Raw genomic sequence first — 17826 nt, forward strand, 5'->3', positions numbered from 1 at the left:
TTTCAAAAAAGCTCTCTAAGCAGAAGAGGTGTGTCTCATCAAATGCTGTAGAGAGAATGACTAAAATGGGTGGCGTTTTCCAAATGGTAGAATGGGAAATGTTATGAACCAATCAAATGCTTTTTTTTAAGGTCACATGGCAATCGTGCACTCAGCGTGCAAGGAGACCGCCCCCGACGCGATTTTGAGAAAATATATTTACTATAATATAAGTTTATTACAGTTAGAAATATACAAATATTTAAAATATTTTAGATTATCGCTTGCTCTCATATACACTTTAAAGTTATGCAGATATAGTTTTGAGACATACAAAAAAATGAGGGAGTGGCGTACCCAGGGCGGCACCATACGTCTATGACGTAACACAGGGCCTGGCAGCATGCAGTCATCTCATACGTAACACGCAGCGGGCGCGACCCCATACGTACATGACGTAACGTGCGGCTTGGTATTGCGTACCCGTCGCATACCAAAGTAGCAGCTGGCACGACCTCATATGTATATGTTCTTACGCAGGACGTGGAGCCAAGAACTGCACATCATTTCAATATGGCGGATACGATTCGCCTGCTGATGGAGCTTGGTAGACTACCGGTACGGTACTCTACTTTTCTCAGAAAAAAAAAATTATATAGTTTATTTTTTTGAAGATATAAAACATTACATAATTTTTAAAGTAAAAAAAGATTTATAGAGTTCCAAAATATTATTAAAAAAATTAGAAAAAATATATGTTTTATAAATATTAAAATATGAAACTAACATTTAAAAAACCTTCGATATTCACTGAAAAAAACATAGGCTTTACAGACGTTATAGTTAGGAATTAGCATTTAAAAAACCTTAGAAATTCACAAAAAAAAACATAGGTTTCAGGGACATTATAGTTGGTTAGACATTTCACTCATAGAAAACCATAGAAATTCCCCGTTATAGTTAGTTGAGCTAACTATAACAGGGGAATTTCTATAGTTTTCTATGAGTGAAATGTCCAACTAACTATAACGTCCCTGAAACCTATGGATTATTCAGTGAATTTCTAAGGTTTTTTAAATGCTAATTCCTAACTATAACTTCTGTAAAACCTATGTTTTTTTCAGTGAATATATATATATATATATATATATATATATATATATATGAAAGATCATATAGTTGATACTAATCCGGAAATCATGGAGAAGACCAGTTGGCTCCAAATGAATGGGGGTTTTTTTAAATGTAAAACGTGTAAAGCGTGTACACACGGGGTTAATACCAAACATTACAAAGATGGTTTTAGCGACAGAAAACACAAAATTGAGAAGTTTTTAACCTGCAAAACGGAATATGCTGTTTATGTGCTCCAATGTCCATGCGCACTAAGGTATGTAGGCAGTACTAAATTAGAGGTACATAAACGAATCCTACAGCACCTGAGGAATTGCAAACCAAGACAATACCTACCCAGTGGCCCGCCATTTTAAGGATATACATCGCAGCAATAACAAAGAATTGACTTTCTTTGTTATTGATTCAGTACCAGCTAGCAGACGCTGTGGCAATAGGGAAGCTAGGTTAAGACAGTTGGAAACTAAATATATACTCCAACTAGACTCCAAATCCCCGGGTGGGCTCAATGTCACAGAGGACTTACATACTATTTTGCATTAGGGGCACACTTCTCAATTTATGTTTACACTATGGAGGTCAGTACGTGAGAAAAATGCATATTGAGTATGGGTATATTTACCATTATCTAGCCTATTATACAATGGATTTTACTAATGGTTTTTTATTATTGTGGGAAAATAATTTTAACCAAATTGTACTCTATTTATTGTTTTACCATTGATATTATTTATCAGTCAAACTGTGTATTATGTCATCCGGATGATTTTTAAATAGAGCTAGATATCTTACAGTCCATCTACAACAGTACTGATTGGTGATGCCATTAAGCCGCAAACACCACAACACCCCATAGACATTAGCACTAATTTAAGCTGGACCAAATAACCCCATGGGGTACCAAAAAACCCGTAGTGATAAATCACCCCCAATTTTGGAAACCGTCAGTATGCTCAAACTCCCAATCTGTATTTTCCTATAGGGTATAGTAACACCTAGTACAATGTCGGTAGTAACCTATTAGTTACTTCAGTGAATTTGTTATGTCAGACAAGTTTATGTTAATGCAATGGATTTCTGTGACTGGGATCAGTCAGCGCATCTCTATTATAACCTGTACATTTCTTGCACTTTCAGAGTTTAACTTTATTAATGCTGTTTACATATTTATATATTTATATATTTTCTATGGGAATAGTTATTTATGTAAAATGAATGAATGTTAAATTATTTGATGAGATGTTTATTTATTGGCACTTTTTGCACTTAGCACACTTCCTCGCATACGTGTACAACTGCAGGGATCTGCAGCCCAAAATAGGTTAAGAGTGATGAAACATGGAATATATGGGGATTTATCCCGTTATTTGAAAATTGTGCAGACTTTAGAAGGTTTTTACATAATCACAGGAACTATTTTTGGCCATACAAGATTCCAATTGAAAGTTGATTAGGAACTTGAATACTCTAATGTATACGATGCACCGTGAGTAGGATGCAGCAAAATTGAGACGGCCATTAATGTCTAAAACGTTTACATAAGCATTAATAACATTAGTATTTTTTGCTTGAATTCCTGTTTGCATTGTGCTAATATGTTTGCCCAAATTTCGAATGTCAACATCAGGAAAATATCGCAATTGTACAAGGCACATATACAAAAAGTCGATGTCTTGGATTTGGGCTTCTGTTTCTATAAGTCTGCCTTCCATGTCTATGTTGAACCATATCACGTGCAGAGTATCTGTCTTCCTACTTAAGGAAGTGTTTTGGATTTGCATGTTGTCATGTGAACAAGGCTCTAGGGGAGCCGAAACGTTATGGCGACAAACTTGCGGATAAGCTAATAAATGTTTGCACAAAGAAAACGGTCCGTGTCTGTGTTTTCTGGATCAAAGGCTACGAGGAGGCAGCCGTGCCTGGGGAGCAACATTGACTGATATATATATATATATATATATATATATATATTACCTACTGGCAGTCGCCAGTGGGGAGTTATAGTTAGGACCTATTTCCCATAGGAAATCCGCAACATTCTATTCCCAATAAGTCTGGCGCCAGTTGACGAATCCTCGCGAAATTTTCCAAACTTTTGGCCAGCACCGCTCTGCTCCGCTCATACCCTGAAAGTTTTGCGGTGATCCGTCAAGCAGGGGCCGAGAAAAAAGGGGTGGTCCCAAAACACGTTTTCCCCATGCAATTTCCCATAGGATCTGTTGTCGCAGCTACAGCCCGAACCGCTGAATGGAATAACACCAAATTTGGCAAAGAGGTAGTCTCCAGTTCGGACTCGTGCCTTTTGCATATATGGTGTGAATCCGTTCAGTAGTTCCTGAGAAAATTAGAGTTAAAAGTACATATATATCTATGGCCTCCGAGGATCCGTGCACCCTACCCGCACCGTAAGCGCACCCTCCCCGAACCAAGCGCGCACCCTCCCGATCGTGCGCTGAATGCTAATTGGCTGTCAAGTGGCTCTCTACATTCGAAATCAGGAACTGTTGGCAGACATTTTCTGCCTCGGTAGAAGCGAGGCTGAAGAAGCAAGGGGAAAAAGTATGTAAAACATACAAAGGGGCCAGAGTGGAAATACTCTAACCCTCTAGAGGAGCTTAGGGGGTCCCAGAAGGACCCCCTTGGGCCCCTTTTTTAAAAAAAAAATACGGCGAAATGCGCGCACGGTGCGCGCATCCTATCGCGTTGGATGCACGTATCCTCTCGCGGTGGGTTCGCGGATCCAAGGGAAAAAAATGAAAGTGGTGGGAGATAAAGATTAACCTTAAGTGTTTTGTTCTTGAGTGGCTCTAAAAAGAGCCGTTGTGTTCATTCAGAGTTTTTGGTACTTATAAGTAAGTACCTATACAGAGTCTAAAGTTGTTGAGGAAGACTCTATTTCCTTCATCAGTAAAGTGTACTCCATCTCTCCTATACATCTCTTGCATATGAAAGCGCACATTGTTATTGTAAATGGACCCCATTCTGTAGTCTCGGAGAAAAGCAGAAACAGATTTATTCACATGTTTCCTAGCTTTCTCAATCTGTGGACAAAAATGATCGGATCAGTTCCATTTCTGCCTTTGGCATATGTTAGAATACACAAAGGCAGTTTTAGGGAAAAGTGAAATCAGTTCTGCAAAGGTGTCCTTCATAAGCATTTCCAGACCTACCCCAGTCAAAGTGCCTAGGTCATTGCCTCCACAGTGCACTATTATGAGGTCCGGGTGTTGGATTTGCATGAAGGATTTCACCAATGGCATCAATTGGTGCCACTTTAACCCTCTCTGTCCAATCCATTTAATGTCTACATTTGGCAAACCTTGGTCTTTGTGAATGCCTTTGTTTTCTGCATACCTTTGGCTCCAGAAAATGTAGCTGTGTCCCACAATCCACACTGTAAGCATCTTGTAAGGAGGTCTGGATGCACTCAGATGGTCTCTCTAAATGAAATGGCAGTTTAGAAAGTAAGATGTTTCTATAATGGTGGCTAAGATGCAAGTTTGAAAAAAGACAAGAAATCATTGGTTGTTTGACAACCTTCTACACTGAAAGGTAGGGTGCATATTTCTGTTTTTTAAATGCATTATTCTTATTGGTTAACAAAAACTGATTGAAAGGAACATTATATATGATAAGCTGATATGTTGAGAAGTCAAGCACACTTGCTGTCTTGATTAGCAACATTGTGTGTGCTGAACTTCTGACCTGTGCCCTCAGTACCGTGTTCCATGACATGTTTCTATGGTAACGGGCAGAAGGCAGATTGGGGGAAGGGTTGAAGTTTATGTCATTTGAAAAGGGTTGAAATGTTTAACCAATAGAAATGTGTGTTTGCTGAATGTATGTGGGAAGGAGTGTGATTTGATGTTTACATGTATATGTGTGGAAAAAGAGAGGGAAACTTTGCCATTCTTTGGTTCTGCTGACAGGTACACGGTGCAGAGATTCTGTATAAGAAAATCTGGTGTGTGACTGATATCTGGTGTGTGACTGATATACTTCTTAATCTACAAAACTTCTTGAAAGGTGAGTTATTTAATTGTGAGGGGATATATGTAGACTATTTTGATTTTAATCAGACTAATGTATTTCTTTTGCTAAAGTGTAGGGAGAACCTTTTTTTTCTCTACAATCTTATTGACAGTGTGTGTGCATGTAGAAACCATTCTGTGATAAGCATTTGTGTTTTCCATGTGTTTGCAGACAGATAACTGTGCAGTTTTTATTTTTTGGTAGAATTAGAAACCAGACACCGGGGAGGAGGCTGGACGCATGCAGCACTAGGTTTTCTAGCGGGGAGTACGCCTTGAACTGTGCCGTCTCGCCACAAGTGAAGGTGCGACTCTGCTACGGGGCTGTAACTGCTGTCGGGACTGCGAGGACCAGTGTGCTTTGCCGGATCATTGCTCGACGCACCTGGGTCCTCTTCCCGGCCCCACCCCCCTCGCCTTCATTACGCCTCGCGGCCCCCGCTTCGCGGGGGCCGCTCGCAGGCGAGGACTTTGGTTCTTAACCCTTTTTATCATTTTGTTTCCCTTGGAGGTGCCGTCTCGCCACAAGTGAAGGTGCGACTTTGCTACGGGGCTGTAACTGCTGTCGGGACTGCGAGGACCAGTGTGCTTTGCCGGATCATTGCTCGACGCACCTGGGTCCTCTTCCCGGCCCCACCCCCCTCGCCTTCATTACGCCTCGCGGCCCCCGCTTCGCGGGAGCCGCTCGCAGGCGAGGACTTTGGTTCTTAACCCTTTTTATCATTTTGTTTCCCTTGGAGGTGCCGTCTCGCCACAAGTGAAGTGCGACTCTGCTATGGGGCTGTAACTGCTGTCGGGACTGCGAGGACCAGTGTGCTTTGCCGGATCATTGCTCGACGCACCTGGGTCCTCTTCCCGGCCCCACCCCCCTTACTTGACTACTTAAGGCATGTCCAGTTCCGCGTAGCGGGACGCGTGCGGGGCGCACCCCGGGGTGAAGCCCGGGCCAAGGGCGGGCCTGTTTGAGCCCGTTCGAGACTGTTTGAGGCTGGGCTGGGCATTGCATCTGACTAGCCCCTCTCGAGGTAAACACATTATGGCTACCGGGTCCACGAGGCTGGCTCCCAAGGGGTGCAATGTTGTGGGGACCTTGGACAATTTCATTACTCGTGCAAGCAATGTTTTAGCCTACGAGATTGCTGCTACTGAACGCAGGTTATCCATGGGCCCCCTTCCAGGAAAACGCTCTTCATTGGGAGGCATTATGTTAGTACCCTCTCCTGATAACTCCTCGATCCTGCACCCTGACGGCCCACCAGACGGGCATTTGACAACAGAGTTAGTTCCTTCTGCTGGCCCCATCCCACCCAATCCCTCCGCTACTAGGTCTATAGAGCCTCATCCATCATCCTCCGAGTCCCTTCCATTAGTTCCCATTTTTAAGCGTGCTACAACAAGGTCCATGTCGGACCGTAGTGTAAGAAGTAAGTGCTCCGGGGCGAAGTTACCAGCTACAAAGGGGAAGAAACGTGAAGGGGCCCCTATGAGATGTCCTTCCAAGAAAAAACAAAAAAACACGTCATGTACAAATACAGATTCCAACATCTCTACCAAGGAAATTGATTCACCTAGAGGCCCTACCCGGGCCCCTGAGGTCCCCCCTACCCCTATATCCATAGATGAGGAGGTTACACAGGGCCTAATTAATGATGCTTTTTGGGAAAAAATGGCATCTATAATTGCTGGGAGCCTGTCCCCCCTTTCCAACCAGTTATCTCTACTAGAAGACAAAATAGCAATGATAGCCAACACCATCAATTCTAACCCGGTGGTAATCGCCCACCCAGCCCAGAAGGCACCCCGTCGTCAACCCGGTCCACTATCTATCATTAGATCAAGTGAGTCAGGTGTCGATCATTCCTTCCCCTGTAACTCACCCCCAATTGAAAGGGATGTATCAACCAGCCATGATGGCAGGACTGCCGCTCCTATCTTCCCACATCAGGTTCAAGCCCTAGGCGACACCAGCCGTTTGGCTCGCCCTCCACAGCAACCCACACCCCCACCCCCCACTATTCCCAGTAAAAACACTCCCCCAAGTCTTAGGAATCCTCAAAGAATTGATTTGCCCCCAGACTACAGTACATATGTTGTGGTCCTAACAGGCGTTCCTGAACTCCCCCCCGATAGAGACGAATCTTACCTGTCTTTGAAGAATAAGGTAATCCATTGGCTGAACGAAAATAGACCCCTTCCACCTAAACTAAATGGGGAAATTTTGATGGTGCGTAGAGTCTCATGGGTTGGACGGGGTGCGAAATCTATAAGGGGAGATTGCATTGTTGTAAATTTTAGGGACAAAATGGTGGTTAAACATGTGGGGGAGGGGGGGAGGTTTACAAAGGCTGATGGAATTCAAACTTCCTTCCTATCACACTTCTATCCCCTGGGAGCATTTAACCACAGGTTGGGCTCAGTGAAATTGTACGGGGCAATAGGTGGTACAGGTCTAGGTAACAATAGAATCCCAGAGGCAGATTCTTATGATCCACGCTTTAACATACCATGTTATAACAGGTTTAGCCTGCTGGACTGCATTGATTGACTGTTGCCGGCTTTTGACACTGGGCCCAGTGACTCAACGCAGGTGGAGATGTTCGCCCAGGCGAGTTGGCATGCCTTTTCTCATCCTCAGGCTAGCAGGGGATATGACTGTGGGTCATCCCGGAGGGATGGGAATCCCACGAGATTAGGGGGGAGCTAGCTGTCTCCCTGTACCAACCCTGAGCCCAGTCTCGGATGTATGCAGTATAAAAGGAATATTCCAGCAATCTAGGGCGAAGCCAGCGGAGATACCCAACCCAAAGTTAACTGAGACCCACTCCGACACCTTTCCCAGCAATTTGCTGCTCCACGGGCCTCCCAAAAATTTGAGGCTAATCGATAACATCAGGGGAAACTCTAATACCCAACCTGGAAATAATTTCACCTCCCAATACCTAGACTCTGCTATACACTCCACTAACCATATAGAGGGGTTAAAAATCTTATCATGGAACGTGGCGGGATTACCCTCCCTGTTAGATTCTGCCGACTGGGGGGAATTTATTGATGAACACGACCTCTGCCTATTCCAGGAAACATGGGCATCGAAGCCCTATCACCGTCTAGGGTATGTCACCTACTGGGAACCGGCAGTGAGGGCTAAAAGGGGGAGGCCATCGGGAGGGCTGACCATCTGGGTGCGAACACATCTGGGATGCGCAATCAGGAAAGTTACCACTGACTCACTCGACATTATGTGCTTAGCCATGACTTTCCGGGACAACCATGAGCTGTGCCTGATTAATATCTATTCTCGCCCAGTGAATTACGGCCAAGTGTCTTGCACTCTCACTTACCTAGAGAAATTCTTGAGCTCATCTATTAACCCAGATCATTGCATAATCGGCGGCGATTTTAACTGCCATTATGAACCCCTGAATGGGTTGACCAGCTCAGTATCACAGGAAGAGGACCAAGCGTGGGCAATTCCCTTATGTAACACCTATACCACGAGGGCTTGGACACCTCTGGTCCTCCAACTTACTTCGATAACTCTTACCTTTTCTCTAAGGTCCTGTAATGGAAGGTTTCCGGCAGATAATCCTGGTAATTTTACTTTTGAAAGGAATGGACAAGCCACCATTATCGACTATATAATGCTTAGCATGGGACTGTGGTCTAGGATTCTGGACTTTCATGTAAAGCAACGATGTGAAAGTGACCATAACCCCATCGTTGTAACTATGGAGGGCTTTAGTAAAAGCCCTCACCCCGGCAACAATTCGATCCCCCAAAAGGCCCTGGTCACAACCTGTGGCGCTCGAAGAGTCAGATGGGAAAAGATCGCCCAATCCCAAAGGGAGCTTAGTCTTCTGTATAGTGAGATCTGTCCCCTTTTGGAGAAATTTCTGGGGGCGAAGCTGCCTTGGGAGAGGGTTCCCCAGATCAGGACTTGATAGGACTAACCCACACAGAACTTTGTGGCATCCTAGAGACCCATTTCCATCGGGAAACTAGGAGAAAATCGGTTCCCGCGAAGGGGAAAAATAGCTGGTATAACAAGACCTGCAGGGAAGCAAAGCTAGTGCTTTTAACAACTCTCAAAAAGGGTAATAAGCCACTAATCAAGGAAGCGAGGGCATCCCATAAGAAAGTTACTGAAGAAGCAAAAAAAGAATGGGAACTAAATAGATGGGAGGAGATTTCTTCTGCACTGAAGAACAGGGACTCGAGGTTATTTTGGAACTTGGTGAAAACCGGGTCATCAGGTTCCCAGCAAGCAGTTCAACCCAATATTGGGGAAGAAATCTGGCGTTGTCATTTTGAAGATCTCTATGCCTTCAAGACAATAGAAGTAGATTATTCTTCTCCCCTCCCTAATGTAACTATACTACAAAATCAGGGGGTAGCCCATAAGTGCACGGTTGCTGAAGTTAAACTGGCCCTTAGCAAAGTCCTCCCAAACAAAGCTCCAGGCTTAGACAGGATCCCAGGCGACCTATATAAGAGCGAGCCGGACATCTGGGTTCCTTATCTTTATGGTCTCTTTAATGCAATATTGGCTGGAATGCCGTTACCACCGACATGGGCTGGCGCCGAGATCATACCAATTCATAAAAAGGGTTCCCCCCTTGATCCAGCAAACTATAGGCCGATTAGTTTAATTGACGTGGCACAGAAGATCTTTGAGCGCATTCTACTAGGGAGACTTCAAGCATGGATGGATGACTTTAATATTTTAGCACCTCTGCAGGCGGGCTTTAGAGCCAAAATGTCAACAGTGGATCAGCTGTTTAGATTACAGATGATCCACTGGAAATCTAATATTTTAGAAGGAGGCAGTCTTTATCTCACGTTTGTAGACCTGAAGTCTGCCTTCGATATGGTGGATCGCCGTAAGCTGTGGGGGCTGTTAAAAGAGATGGGTGTGCCCTCCTATCTATGCGATCTATTAGAGCGCCTACACAAAGACACCTTTGCCAGAGTCAGGTTCGGCCTAAATGGAGAACTTACGTCTCCATTCCGTGTAGAGAAGGGAGTGAGGCAGGGTTGCGTACTAGCGCCAACCCTCTTTTCTCTCTTTTTAAATGGGTTGGTCGAGGACCTTCTGGCCCTAAGAGATATAGACGCACCCAGGTTGGCGGGCAGGAAAATACCTGCACTAATGTTTGCAGACGACACCCTGCTTCTGTCCAGGACCCCTATGGGAATGGAAAGAATCCTGGATGGATTCTCCCTATTCTGCAGGAAAAGGAACCTGGTCATAAATGTGAGTAAGACCAAATACATGGTTCTCCACGCGGATACTATAAACCGCCCCACGCCAAAACTGGACGGTCTGCATTTGGAACGGGTGAACATATTCGACTACTTTGGCGTAACTCTTAACAACAAAATGAATTGGGGGCCCCAGATTTCAAAAGTAAATTTAAAATTCGCACAGATAACTGGGGGAATCATAAAGATGCACAAAAATAACCCACTAAAGCTAATTAGCCCATTAGTGGAGATATACAAGGTCCAGGCGAGGGGGGTTGTGACTTACGGTGCTGAACTATGGGTCCACAACACAGTCCCGACTTTAACCAAGTCAGAAAACCATTTTTCTAGACAATTATTGGCACTACCCACGAGTACCCCTATGCAGCCGCTCAGGATGGATCTGGGTATACACCCAATCGCGGATCTGGTTGCATCACGTCCGGTTATGTACTGGCGACGTCTATGGAGTACTCCCGAACTTGCTAGTTTTCGGGAGGAACTAAAATCTATCCTGTTGATCCCTAAGGCTGGCGCTATTCCATGGCTAGCCTTTGTAAAAATATCCCTGAGGGCAATAGGGAGAGAGGATCTTTGGCTTAAACCAGAGGAGTCATGCCCTAACATTTCAAAAAAGTCACTGGCTAAAACCCTGGAGGAATTCAATCTGATACAGGTCCTACGGTCCACGAATAGTACCAATCTGACCTCGGCATTTCTTGAGGTGAAAAATGGCTATAGTTTTGAGCCCGCATTAGATTTGATTCACCCGGGAATCGCCAAGAAACTATTCATGCAATTTAGGCATGGTTCTCTCCCTCTTTTTTCAAGAACAAACAAGTGGGTTGGATCTAGCAGAAACTCTTGTCCTGAGTGCGGTGTAGAAGAAGAGTCAGAGGTCCATGTCATCTTTTTTTGTACAGCCTACTCAACCCCCCGTCGAAAATGGATCATCCAGCTCGCTAAAAATACGGGGGCCAGGAATCATAGAGATCTGTTTAGGCTCTTGAAGTATGACCCATCCCCCTTATTTGTTACCGTGATAGCCACATTTTTATTTTCAATGTGGTTAATGAGAAGACGACTACTATCACGCTAAGGTATATCTTGTGTTAGACCTCTCAAATACAGTGTTTTTTCTTTTTGTTGTCTTGGCCAACGTGTTTGTTTATATGTCCTCGTATCTACATTTTTATTGTTGCACCATTTTATTATATCTACTGTTTTGTAATATTGTGATTTATGAACTTTTATGGCTGACAGTCGAAATAAAGTTTTCTTGACTTGACTTGACTTGACTTGAAACCAGACATTGTTTATGAATTTGTGAAAGGAGTTATGTTATGTTTCTATACTAAAATGTAGTACTTCTTCTAGATGAAGAAATGTGTTTTGGTATAGTGCAAGGGATAGTGTTGTTTGTCTAGAATCACACTGTGAGTCTGTGTGCATTTGTGAACCACTGTGAGAGAAGCGTTTGGTAACATCGTCTATTTGCTGACAGATAGGTGTTTTAAAACATGTCATGTTGTCAAGTTTTAGTAGCATTAGAAGCCAGTATTTGCTTATGCATTGATTAAATGAGTCAGGCATTGACACTAACGTGCAGTTGTGAAATATGTAGATTGTGTGCAGTACCTTTACCACTTTCACTGTAGTGAATACGTTTTGGTAAACTCCTAGGGATAGTGGTGCTTGTCTAGAATCACACTGTGAATCTGTGTGCATTTGGAAACCACTGTGAGAGAAGCGTTTGTTAACATCGTGTATTTGCTGATAGATAACTGTTTTAAAACATGTCATGTTGTCAAGTTTTAGTAGCATTAGAAGACAGTTATGTCTTATGCTTTCATTAAATTAGTTAGGTATTGACAGTAAAGTGTAGTTGTGAAATATGTAGAGTGTGGGCCTTTCCTTTACCACTTTCAGTGTAGTGAATGAGTTTTGGTATATTCCTAGGGATAGTGGTGCTTGTCTAGAATCACACTGTGAGTCTGTGTGTATTTGGGAACCACTGTGAGAGAACTATTTGATAACATTGTGTATTTACTGACAGATAAATGTTTTAAAACCTGTCATGTTGTCAAGTTTTAGTAGCATTAGAAGCCAGTATTTGCTTATGAGTTGATTAAATTAGTCAGGCATTGACATTAAAGTGCAGTCGTGAAATATGTAGATTGTGTGCAGTTCCTTTACCACTTACACTGTAGTGAATGAGTTTTGATATATTCCTAGGGATAGTGGTGATTGTCTAGAAGCACACTGTGAGTCTGTGTGCATTTGGGAACCACTGTGAGAGAAGCATTTGGTAACATCGTGTATTTGCTGACAGATAACTTTTTTTAAACTTGTCATGTTGTCAAGTTTTAGTAGTATTAGAAGCGAGTCTTTGCTTATGCTTTAATTAAATGAGTCAGGCTTTGACACAAAATTCGATCACTAGATAAACCAATATATGTAATGAAGGCCAAAAGTAGGAGGAAAAGAGTTATTAATAAAAAAAAAATTGTGATTTTTTTTGGGAGAATGGAAACACAGTTCTAGTTCAGAGCCTTTTTTTAATGAAGAGAGTTATTCACTAAGTGAAAAATTATTGTATGCAGTTGACACCAGTGGTAGAGGTTATGAAGTTAGTGATGGTTGTCCAATGGAGAAAGAGAAAATGGTTGAAAGAAATGCAGAAGAAGTGATAGCTGATGAAGTTTTAGGGAGATGTACACTTTTATATTGCGGTAGTGTTTGCAGTGTATGACAGGAATCTATTGAAAAATTATGTAGTTTTTTACGAGCCTATACTAAAAAAAGTGTAAAACAAAAGATTAAGCTGCTGCAAGGACTAGACCCTTGCAGAGTGAGAAAACATACTGGTTTGCAAGGTCATTCTCTGGCTTATCTTTCTAGGAAAGTTTGTGAAAGTGTTTTTCACCATTTCAGAATGCTGGCAGTACATCATACTCAAATGCGGAAGTTAGTGAGAAGGTTGTATTATGCAAAAAGTCCAGCACTAAAGTTGAACAGTGCTCTTTTACGTGGGTCAGTTTCAGATGTGAAGCAGGTCTGTGAGGATATTGAGTTTTGTTACTTTGGGCCTCAGCAAGAGAGTGAAGAAACTGACACATTAGTAGAACAAAATGTTGAAGACAATGTAGAACCTGTAATTACAGAAAAATTTGAAGATGAAATCACAAAGTTTAAGGTAATTTCAGGTGAAAGACCAAATGTTTCTTGTATTTGTTGTCGGCGAAGTCACTATAAAAATCAGACTAGGGGTGTCAATCTGTATTTAAAAAGTGAAATAGAAGATAATGATAAGTGGATGGAATTTGCAACTTATTTGTTGGTAGAGGATTGTTTTGATTTGGGATGTGAGCAGCGTATTTGCAAATATTGTTATAATAAATTAGATGAGAATAAAATGCCTGCTAGAGCTGCTCATAATAATCTAGAGTTGGTTGCTATTCCTCCAGAGCTGATAGATTTAAATACGTATGAGTCTATTCTGATACAATGTGTTCACCCGTTACAGGCTATTGTTCGTATGGAGCCCAAAACAAGTAAATTACCTCCATCAGAGTTGCAAAGAGGATTGAAGGGAAGAGTTGTGTATTTACCATTAGATTTAAGGAAAAATGTTGAAACTATTGGTGTAGATCATGCAGAAAATGAGCCAGTCATTCTAGTTAATGGTGTTCCTACTAAGAATAAGAAAATCTGGCAAGAGTTAGTGGATGTTAGAAAAGTGCAAAAGGCATCATTGTATCTGATAAAAAATAATGAGGACTATAGAAATGTGTTTATTGGTGAAGAAGAAATAGATTTAGCAGAAGATAGTCAAACATTAAGTGGACAAATTGAAAAAGTGGACATGTCCAGATGTGAAGAGATCTATGAACATTACAGTGTACATCCACTTCATTCCAAAGAGGTGATGGGGAATACAATTGAGTTGTTTCAAATGAAAAAAGCAACAGGAAGTCCCATGAGTGTATGGGAAGAGAGCTTGGAAGCTCGTTGTTTCCTGCAGTTGTTTCCAACAGGAAAAGGTGGACAATATGATGAACGTCCTGTGCAGATTCCTGCATCTGAATATCGGACAGCAAGATTATATGCAGAAGATCCAAGATTTCGACAATGTATCCCTTATACGTTTCATCTTCTGTTTGAAAGTGACTTGTCTGGACTTTCATATGCAGTAAATCACATTTTAAAAACTGGAATGCATCTTCAAAATGTAACTGCAAAGGATTTTATGGATAAAGTGCATCAGAGAGATGATCATTTAGAATCTCAGTTGATTAATCTGATTGCATGTCAGCGTGGGACTAATGAATATTGGTACAGTCGACATGGAGAACTGAAATGCATGCTACGGAACTTGGGAACTCCTACATGGTTTGTTACACTAAGCTGTGCTGAGTATGCTTGGGATGATTTACTTGAATTTCTTTGAGAGGCAAATTGCAATATAAAAAATATTGAATACAAGACACCTGGAGAATTGTGCTCTTTGGATCCTGTCAATGTATGCAGATATTTCAATCATAGATTTGAAGCTATGATGTCTTTCATCTGCAATAAAAAGAATCCTCCTCTTGGAGAAGTTGTGGATTTCTTTTGGAGAAAGGAGTATCAAGCAAGAGGTGCTCCTCATATACATATGTTGTTATGGGTCAAGGATGCCCCCAAATTTGGAACAGATTCAGATGAAACTGTTTTGTCTTTCATTGAAGATTATGCTACATGTGCTCTTCCAAATAGTAGAGAAGAGAAAAACTTAAAACAACAAGTCTTACGATTTCAAAGCCATAGGTGTGGAAAATACTGTTGACGAAAGTACAAGTCAAAGGATAAGTTCTACACCAAATGTCATTTTGGATTTCCACGTCCTGTATTAGCCAAAGGAAGAGTGAACAGTGTTATGTCAGCTGTACGACATACCATCACAAGAAAGTCTCCGAAAAACACCTACAACTTAAGAAGAAGCGAAGAATCAAAATACATAAATGACTACAATCCAGTTATTTTATCCATGTGGAACGCTAACATGGATATTCAGTATGTTGCGGACAATTCCATTGCTGTTGCTCGATATGTAACGTCTTACATTACTAAATCAGAAAAGACTGAATTGAAAGAAATGTGGGAAGAGATTTCTCACGAGAAGACTCTAAGTAAGAAATTATACAGTTTCAGTTTGAAGATGTTATCGCATCGTGAAATTGGAGCATATGAATGTTCAGATCGGTTATCATCTGCAAGTCTATATTCCAAAAGTAGAAGAATCATTTGGGTGAGTCTAGGTCTTGCAGGAATGCGAAATCGTGTACTAAAATCTGTTCAAGAAATTTAGTATTTAGCAGAAAATGACCCAGAAAGTACAGATGTTTTGAAAACCAATATGTTGGACACATACTATCCAAAGAGAAGTCATCATCTTGAGAACATGTGTCTCTATGAAGTGCTGCAAAACTACACTTTTAAACGGAATATTACAGAGAACATCAACGATGGAAAATATGGAGTGATTGGTTCCGAAGGATGTCTGGTGAAACAAAGGAAAGGAAATTTAATTAATCACAGAAAACTGAGTTTCGACACTGCTGACAAAAGGGAATTTTACTATTTAGCCCTTTTGCAAATGTTCAAACCATGGCGTTCTGAACTGGAATTACTTGGAGATTTTCCCAGCTATGAAGATTCATTTAATGCTTGTAAAGATAGCATACAATGCAGTGCTTTTGCAAATTATGTGAAAATGTTGAATGATGAAATTGATCAAGAAGCTACAATTGCAGCTGAGATTGCTAGAGACAGTTCTCAAGACAGTCAAAGTTCTGCTGTACTGAGTCAAGATCCACTAGGGCAACCAATTGTTGAAAATGAAGCAGCGATTGCAATGAATGAGGTGGAAACAGCAATGTATCAAGCACAAGAAGATGCAATACAGTTAGGAAACTTGGAAGAGCAACTAAATGTTGAACAGAAAGAAATATATCAGCAAGTGAAAGAGCAGATTGACCATGGATTACTTCATGAAAAGAAAGGATGCTCATGTACATCATTTCAACCTATCCGAATGTATGTGAGTGGTCAAGCTGGAACAGGAAAGAGTTTCTTAACTAAAGTAATTACAAGTTATCTGCAAAAAAAAAACTGAGTCGCATTTGTCTTATGTTGTCACTGCTCCAACTGGGTTGGCAGCACATAACATTAAAGGAATTACTTTACATTGTTTACTAATGCTGCCAGTAGAGCATGAGAACAAATTGGAATACCACAAGCTATCTGGAGAAGCTTGTTGTGAAGTTTCAAGAGTGCTGAAGAAAATGAAACTTCTCATTATTGATGAGGTGAGCATGGTTTCAAACTTGATGCTTGCCTTTGTGCATTTAAGAATGCAGCAAATTCTTAAAACAGAGTATGACGTGTTATTTGGAGGAAAACACGTCATAGTTTTTGGAGATCTACTGCAACTGACACCGGTAAAAGGACAACCGGTATTTAAAACACTTGCCCATGAAGATACCAGAAAGTCTCTTGGCAGTGTTGGTAATGTGAACATTTGGAGTAATTTTGAATACAAGGAACTAACAACAAATATGCGACAGGCAAATGATGCTGAATATGGAACTATTCTTCAAGATATAAGAATTGGAATTCTATCAAAAAAAGGGAAAGAAGCTTTGCAATGTCTTTCCAAATGAAAATGCAGTTGCTGCAAAAGTGTACGTGGAAATTGCTAAAAAAAAGTCAGTGATTTGCTTAATGCCGACACTGCGTGAGTGTTCAATATTCAACGAAGAATTATTAAAATTGGAAAATGATGAAATTGTGAAACTGGAAGCCATCGATAAAATACTACATGAAGGAATCACTATTATTTTGATGGGTAAGTTGAAATCAAAACTAGATTGTTTAGAAAAAAAAATATCTAAAACTGCTGGCTTGGAAAAGACACTGTATGTGTGTGTAAACTGTCGGGTAATTTTAAGGTGTAATTTGGATGTAGAGAAAGGTTGAGTTAATGGTGCAATGGGCAAAGTGGTGGATTTTGCGAATTATCAGAAAAAAGAAGGAATTGAATTTTAAAAAATTAAATTTGATTAGATTGATGAAGTTAAAGAAATTGGTCGTTGTTCAGTTCGTTTTTTGCTTGTTAAAGATTTATATGTCCGTAGGAAACAATTTCCATTTTCTTTGGCATATGCAGTGACTATTCATAAATCTCAAGGATTAAGTGTAGACAGTGCATTGGTGAACATTGGATCTACTGTATTTAAAGAGGGTATGGCATATGTTGCTTTGTCGCGAGTCAGAACATTATCTGGTTTGTTTTTGATTGATTTTGATGAGACAAAGGTTAATGCAGATGCAAAATGTGTAAAAGAGTATAATAGGTTAAGAAGGGTGTATTCTCCAAATTTAGGTCAATAGCCTG

At 41.2% G+C, this 17826-nt stretch overlaps 1 protein-coding gene across 1 annotated transcript in view; it reads right to left on the reverse strand.

Moving 5' to 3' along the window:
* PKD2L1 (polycystin 2 like 1, transient receptor potential cation channel) overlaps positions 1-17826 on the reverse strand; it is a 3023543-nt gene that overhangs the window by 990800 nt on the left and 2014917 nt on the right. The gene's annotated exons all lie outside the window — the stretch shown is intronic.

This window comes from Triturus cristatus, chromosome 1_2 (assembly GCF_964204655.1).
Source record: "Triturus cristatus chromosome 1_2, aTriCri1.1, whole genome shotgun sequence".
Classification (NCBI taxonomy): Eukaryota; Metazoa; Chordata; class Amphibia; order Caudata; family Salamandridae; genus Triturus; species Triturus cristatus.